Source organism: Mytilus galloprovincialis, chromosome 11 (assembly GCF_965363235.1).
Source record: "Mytilus galloprovincialis chromosome 11, xbMytGall1.hap1.1, whole genome shotgun sequence".
NCBI lineage: Eukaryota > Metazoa > Mollusca > Bivalvia > Mytilida > Mytilidae > Mytilus > Mytilus galloprovincialis.
The window spans coordinates 36,765,982-36,774,594 of record NC_134848.1 but is presented as its reverse complement, the minus strand read 5'-3'; the positions used below and the strand labels follow the sequence as shown (position 1 = coordinate 36,774,594).

Genomic DNA, 8,613 nt, shown 5'->3' with positions numbered 1-8,613 from the left:
CTCAAGTTGCATTGTTTCTGTGCATATTTTCCTAAAATTTACCTGAATGTCCTGACTTTCCAAAAAAATTCTTGACAGGACTCCTTCTTGTGTTCGAATTTTTATCTCAAATCCGTGTTCTGAATCTGTTCAGCGGGTAATCATGTTGCTGTGCGAACTGGGACAGGGCGAAATCATTTTTCCTAAGAATAAAGGCGGGACAGACATTTTTTGGTTGGAAAAAATCATACTGGTAATGGGGGACTCAACCTTATTTTTAAAGGCAGTGCTTTAAGGCCTGACTTTAAGTCATGAGGTTTATCTTTTCATACGCAATCTATGCAGGGGGTCTTTTTGCCAGAAATAGGTCCGGAAATGTTCGAATTTCTCCTCTTCGTTTTATGGTATGATATGGTTTTTGTTTCTTTCATTTACATTGGGGACTAAAGAAACGATCAGTGTGTATTGTTCGTTTTATAGAACTTGTTATTAGTGTGTATTTTGCATTATAAGCAGTCAACCTGACTACAAACTATCATTATGTGTATTCCGTGTGGAAAGAGGTCGGGTCAATTTCGAGTGTTATCTGACATCTAAAGATTCTTTCAGACGTTGATAAAACAATGAAAAGTCGACTGAACATGATTAATATTGCATCTTCTATAATTCAAAGCGGAATTCGGTTTATGAACGAGAAACCGTAAAGCGTTTTCAATTTCGGTATTAGTTATGTATGTTGTCTATGTATTATCCTGGTTCCCGGTACTACGTTCCGGGTATTAGCTATTTGATATATGTGATGTGTAACATTACGATCGGGTACCAGCCAATCTACGTGTGTATGTGTACATGATTTCCCGCCAAAATGACCGACATACAGCTATGGAAAATAGTTCATAAACGTTCCGTATAATGATATGCAAATTCATAATTTATCGTAACTTTTTTTATCTTTGTATAATAAATATAACAAAATGGATTCCACAAAATTGAAGATAGCATTATTTTACGAGGATTTCTCATATTTTTCTCACTTCCGGGCGCAGTAATACGTATGTTTTGAAGAAGTTCAAAGAATTTGACAAAGTGAATTGAGAAGGAAACGGATAGATATACGTCCTTGCTATCAGGTAAAACAATTTAAATGTACAGAACAAACACATTTACTTCACACAAATAGGCTTGTCTTATACACGACTGTAGTCGAGTGTTTAAACGACGGCGGTGACCTACAAGGTACGGGTCATACTGGGTCAAGTCTAAATATGTAAACATATCCACGTGCTATTAGGTAGAAAGCATCGTAATGCAATATCTACAATTTTTCCTCCTTTATACATCGTTTAACCAGATATATTTCTCCTTTATACATCGTTTAACCAGATATATTTCTCTTTCAAATACACTTATAAAACACGGGTTGTATGTACGTATCTTTTCTAGTGTTTTCTTGTCCTTATATCAGTTCATTTGTTGATGTTTAAATATTTTTGAACGACTGAACACAGGAGTGAATGAATGCAACAATTATATATACTGAAGACTTGGGCCGTACAATGATAGTGTACGTATATCATGCTGATAATTATTCTAGCAGTAATTATATTAATTTAGGATGTAATGACAGGAATTCATGAGCTATGCCTCAGTCTTTCTGAAAAAATATCAATGACAATGTAAACAGGAACGAAACATTGACACGAATGATGCTCTCTTCTATGTTATAGTTATTTAGGTATGTGTGTTGCACAAGTTTCAAAAAAAAACTTTTAAGTTATAAAACTTTTTTTCAGGGCACAAACCCACATTAAAGAGACTTGTCTACTGCCATACCCATCCTATTTTCATGCACCATTTGCAAGCAAGAGACTGAATGGTATTGCAAAATTAAAAATCAGGACGGTGTCCAATTAAAACAAAAGAACTAAACTGGATGAATATTGTAGGAGAAATCTAGAGGAAAGTTTTGATTTGTGAAATTGGTTTTCCTGAAAAGTCATTCATCCTAGCCTGCAGGAAGGAACTATAACTGTCCACCACCAACTGATGAGCTAATGTTGAGCTTCACATATGGAATTACTCAAATACCATCAATGTCTATGTTTTCAGCACAGATTTCACAAGTTATGACACAGCTGTGCTTTTTTTTATACCTGTTAAAGAGTTGTATACTAAATTTTATTTTTTTATCAATAAATATATATTGTGTCATTTAAGAACTTGTATTTTGCCAAAAGATGCATACTAGTGAATGAAAGTGGTGCAGTTCATTTTGCTTTGGTATATAGAATTGAATTACAATTGTTCATGTTATTGGAATGCTTATAAAAATAAGGAGATGTGGTACAATGTATATGATATTTAGTGAGTTTATCAAGCAAGGTACTACTGTACAATCTCAAACAATGAGAAAAACTCATACTGTAAAGAGAATTTCATATTTACAAGTAAGTTTTGTTTTTGCGTTGAATAATTTTCTTCTATTGTTTTAATTGCAAATATGGGAAGTGGTTAAAATGCTAATGAGACAGCTGTTATGGCCACAGAGCCTTAATTGAAAACTTCTTTTTCATTCATACCGGTAGATTTTGTCTGGAGTTAGAAACATATTTGACAACTTTTCAAAATGCACATGGGGGTTTTACGTGAATGATGGTTCATATAGTCATACAAAACCTTCAAGGGGGCCTTCAAATGGAAGCAGGACAAGTCGCCCCACTGGTTAATCGCCCCACTTTTTAAAAAACCGCCACAAACTGATTTATCAAATCGCCCCACATGTGAAATTGGTTAAATCATGTTTAATATTACTCCTGCCAACTCGCCCTACTTATAAAAAAAAAGTAATATTAAGATTAATATATATATAATTAAAAATAAAAACTCGCACCACTTTAATGAAAACTAATCTACACAGAATACAAACAAACCGAAAATTAATTTAATGACTATTATTGATATATACTGAAATTATATATAATTCTAAAAAAAAACTGATTGTTGAAGAATAACTGTAAGTTTTGAAGCTTAGTTATTTGCATAACAATTGAAAAGAAACCTGTTAAATGTATCATAATGCAATATAAGGAATTGAACTTATATTCAATGGGATAACATCTTTTTCCATAAGTGGGGCGAGTTGGCATTACTAAATTCATCCTGGTTAATAATATATTTATCTAGATTTCACCGATTTCCATTAGGTGGGACCAGTTGGCAGGAGTAATATTAACGGGATTTAACACAGTTCACAAGTGGGGCGATTTGGTAATCCAGGTTGGGACAGTCTTTTTGTCAAGCCTGCGACTTTTTTCGCAGAAAGATCGACATAGGGATAGTGAATCTACGGCGGCGGCGATGTTAGCTCAGTTCTTAAAAGCTTTATATTTTAGAAGGTGGAAGACCTGGATGCTTCATACTTTGTATATGGTTGCCTCATGTTACGAAGTTTCCGTCAGTCACATGTCCAATGTCCTTGACCTCATTTTCATGGTTCAGTGACTACTTGAAAAAAAAGTTAAAATTGTTTGTAATGTTAAATTCTCTCTTATTATAAGTAATAGGATAACTATATTTGGTATGTGCATACCTTGCAAGGTCCTCTTGCCCGTCAGACAGTTTTCACTTGACCTCGACCTCATTTCATGGATCAGCGAACAAGGTTAAGTTTTGGTGGTCAAGTCCATATCTGAGATACTATTAGCAATAGGTCTAGTATATTCGGTGTATGGAAGCAGTGTAAGGTGTACATGTCCAACTGGCAGGTGTCATCTGACCTTGACCTCATTTTCATGGATTAGTGGTTATAGTTAAGTTTTGTGTTTTGGTCTGTTTTTCTTATACTGTTTGCAATAGGTTTTTTTATATTTTGTGTATGGAATGGTTGTAAGGTGTACAGGTCTACCTGGTAGGTGTCATATGACCTTGACCTCATTTTCATGGTTCAGTGGTCAAAGTTAAGTTTTTGAGTTTTGGTCTGTTTTTCTAATACTATATGCAATAGGTCAACTATATTTGGTGTATGGAAATATTTCATGATCTACATGTCAGTCGCGCAGGTTTTATTTGACCTTGATCTCATTTTTTACGGTGCATTGCTCAGTTTTAAGCTTTTGTGTTTTGGTCTGTTTTTCTTAAACTATAAGCAATAAGTCAATTTTATTTGTTGTATGGAAGATATGTTAGCTGTACATGCCAACCTGGCATGGTTTATCTGACCTTGACCTCATTTTCATGGTCCAAAAGGTCAATGTTTAGTTTTCTTGGTTTATGTTAAGATTATGTTACAGTTGTAATAAAGCTTTACTATTAGGACTATCAACATAATATCAATGATTAGTAAAGAAGGCGAGACATTTCAGTGTGTACACTCTTGTTTTTAAAGTGGGGCGAGTTAGTGAAAAAGTGGGACGATTTGTCATGGATTCCCTTCAAATATATTCTAATGTGGTTTTTGGCTTCTTCGTGCATTAACAAGATCATAGCCATTGTTGAATTAATTGTTTTCTTTAAAATAGTCGACAAAATTGCTCTTACAAAATTGCCATTTGGGAGCCTCGAGCTCGATGGGGGAAATACTCTGCAAATACTGACAGTTGGCAGGTATGGTCATCAAAAAAGTTGACATGTTTCTATGTACATTTACCATTATGTTACTTGATGTTCTTGCTATACACACAGTACAGAGACTAGTCAATCTTTGTGAACCAGTTTTTATGGGAGTCATAGAATATGCGTATACAATCAATAATTAAAAATGGTCTATTTATATTGAAAAGAAAAAGTTCTTATATGTCTAAAGAAGAGGGATGAAAGACACAAAAGGGACAGTCAAACTCATAAATTTAAAGCAAACTGACAAGACCATGGCTAAAAATGCATTTCATGGGAGGCACAGAAAACATACTGTAAACAGTAGACTATAGATATAGGTGAACTAGGTACAAAAGAACTCTAAATCTTAAATTCTACAAACCACCTCTGTTCTATGGAAGATAATGATATAACTGAACTAGAAATACACACAACCTGTAATTAACTGCCTTTACAGCGCTTTCGCGCTTTGATTATTTCTAATGTCCATATGGGACATACAAATGTTTCTGCAATTTTTTTCAAAATTGATTCCTATCAAATAAAGTTAAAAAATACGTGTGCATTTAACTTCAAATTGTCAAATCTTGTGTAAAGTAAGATCAAAAGGTAATATTTAGGAATAATTTGCATTGTTTATGCTTGTAAAGGTATGTAACAATTTTGTATGATTTAAAACAAATGATATTTCTATCACTGACAGTCTCCCCAAGGGTGACTGGGGTATAGAAATATGGTCACTTCGTCTTCTCCCGACCGGCAGTAAAACGCTTGCCGAAGTGGGGCGTCCGTTTGGCTGTGCGGGATGTATCAAGTTCGCAGTCACGTCCGGTCAGAAGGGGGACGTTAAATCCGATGCCTCGTGTAGAGAGAGTGCCACGCTCTTTGCACGTTAAGAACCCTTGCAACAACTCTTTGAGGGGTCCGTAGGTGGCCTGTTGCAAGGCAAAATTTCTGTCCCTATCCAATATACCCTCATTTTCCAGTGGCAGTCCAAATTTCCCCGACCATCATCCTAGATGGCCTCTATTACAACAACCTACCTATTGTATTTATTGTGAACTTGTTCTCGTCCTGAATATGCATGAAATATTTGCCACTGGACGTTAAGCAACCAACAATCAATCAATATCACTGACAGTCATGAATTTACTGAAAACATTTCTATGATTTGCATATTGTAAGAACAGTATTTACATGACATAATTATTTTGAAGATCTCTTGCTCCGACATTGATCAGCACATTCTCGGGGTTCATTTCCATTCCATTGTTTTCTATGAAATCTTGACATGTCATTGCCTCGAATAAAGCGTTGTATTGTTTCTCCCATAGGTGTAAATTTTCTTGGTATAATACGCCGGAGTATTGAATCGCTCAATATCAGACAATCACAATCTGTTTTGTTGATTGGAGAAATTGATGTTTAAGAGCTGGTCTGTTCGTGTGATAGTTTGGGTTCTGGCTCTTCAATGACTTTATTCGACTTTCTTAGATCTACTGACAGGTGTTTTAGCTGTAGCCTTGAAAAAAACCCCAGAGCTTTCATGAAAATGTAACATTTTGTTCAGTAAATTTGATCTCTATTGTGATAACTGTATTTGATGTTACATAAAATCGGTCATTTGTTCCATTTATCCAAGTTAATGGTCTTAGATGAACTGACATTTGTATGATTTTTAAACATGAACCAAGCGCACCTTTGTTAAAAACCCAAACCAAAAAACTAAGGAACAAATCATTGTAACAAATTATAAACAAATCATATGATTTCTTTATGATTTGAAAGTGATAAAATTTCACATGCAAATGAGCTAACAAATCACAAACACATTGCTTTTAATTCATAAGGAAATCACAAACAAATTACAAAGAAATCATAAATATGCAAATGGTCAGAACAACAAATCAGAAACAAATTGCTTTCAAATCATGAGAAAATCACAAACAAATTACACAGAAATCATTAACATGCAAATGAACAGAACAACAAATCCCAAATAAATTGCTTTCAAAACATGAGAAAATCACAAACAAATTGTAAAGAAATCTTAAACAAATTGTTAAGAAATTACGAATTTGTCATGCCAAAATTATGAATTATGCATATAAATTGTGAGAAACAACATCTCTTTATTATGTGATTTTATAATTTTCTATCATTAGCTGCCTTCATTTTTAATTTGATATTAATATCACATTAGATCTAAATTGTAAAATATGTAAAAATCTACTAATATACAGGTTAGTTGAGTGACAGTTAGTGCCCCTTTAAGGAATAACAATTTGAATTATAGACTGATCTTTTTGATTGGCTGCTGACATCTTTTCATCCCAGGCTTTTATGAAAACAGAACTGTTGCATTTTAAATAAAGCTGAGCATATACTGAAAAAAAGAAAAGAAATTATTATAAAGACTTACAAAAAGAATCAAGAAAACATGTTTAGTAACGTAAATGTATAACTAGATAAATAGAAATTCTTTTATTAATGTGATTTGATCAGGTTTATACTCGTTTTTGACTTTTTGTTATATCTGAAGACAGTTTTTTCTGTTGAATGATGTTGATAACATGTTATGTACTGTTTTATAATGCATGAGCAGTGAGAAGTGGCTTAACATTATGACCCAATGTAATATTTGTTTGAATAAATGACATGTATTTGAATAAATCAATTTAAGTGAGAGAAAAAAAAAACTAACTGCTTGTTAAAAAAATAATGCATCTATTACTTACACATTAGTGATTAGAACACAGGATGATCAATGAAAACTGAAGAACCACTTTTAACTTTCAAATCCGAATACTAAAAAAAGCCACCTATTAGGTGCTTGATAACTGCAGATGGTAATTATGCCCTTTTGCCAACAATTATATAAAATTGCACTTCTTATAAAGCATTTACTTGAACACTGTTTTTAAATATAAAAGATAAGCCATACATGAATGCTATGAGGTAATTTCTTATGCTGAAATAAAATTTTAACTGAATAAAGAAAACAAGAGTGTGTCCCCAGTAAATGGATGCCCCACTAGGAGTATCATTTTCTATGTCTAGTGAACAAAAAACAAACGTACTACAAACATAGCTTGCTCCTCTGTGTTTTTTGTGTCAATTTAGCAATGAATTGCAAACTGCCTTTTTCAAACGCACAAGACCCATCTTAAGTTTCTATCACCTAAACCCTATCTAAACGTCCAGATGTGAATTTCATTTCATTCAGCACAAGACGACAACACATATTCAGATTCAGGTCCATCATTGGAAAACAAATAAAAGAAATTGGAAGTGGCGAATAACATGTTACTTTGGTCATCAATTGAGAAATACATCATTTGTGATTGTTTGGGTTTTCCTTTTGGATACACTTAAACTAGCATAAGATTTGAACATGACTTACTGGTGGCAGATACTTGACCACAAATTTGTGTGGATGCTGTGTTAACTTCTCCTGATTCATTCCTCCCCTCGTGATATTCAAATAGCGACAGTTGCTTGTCGACAAGAATATTTTAATTGCAAACAGTGGCTATCCGGCTTTATCAACCATTTTTCTTTGCATCATGACTGATAGTTGTGGGAACATAAAGTTGTGAACATTCAATCATTTAGTTAGTTCTTGTACTAGTATTTCTTTAATAGGGGTATTTCACACTTCTTTTGCCATCACCATATGTTACTGATAAAAGGTATCTCCTGCAGTTAATCCCAATTTTTAATTCATCCTTTAAAGGTAATTTCTGAAAAAAGCAATAATTTATTAAAGAAAATTATCACAGTCCTGAAAAATGCACTAATGTATAAAGTAATATGAAAAGCTTGAAGTTAAATTATGAATTATACCACTCATAGATGGTATCAAATCAATTCCTTAATTTTCAATCTAGTTATATAATTGAGATTTTTATTTATATATACATTTACATCTATCGTAAATGTAAATGCTGCAGGTTTTCTGATAGAGGCGGTCATCCAACGTCCAAACGAAACAGTCTCTGTCTTATGATTGGCCTATTACGTGCAGGAAGAAAGCTTCTG

At 33.5% G+C, this 8,613-nt stretch overlaps 1 long non-coding RNA gene across 1 annotated transcript; it reads left to right on the top strand.

Moving 5' to 3' along the window:
* Positions 1–389: 389 nt before the first annotated feature.
* Positions 390–2,301, top strand: LOC143052093 (uncharacterized). The gene is made up of 2 exons (XR_012970982.1): positions 390–1,109; positions 1,773–2,301. It is a non-coding gene; the product is annotated as an uncharacterized LOC143052093 (long non-coding RNA).
* The last annotated feature ends 6,312 nt before the right edge of the window (positions 2,302–8,613 follow it).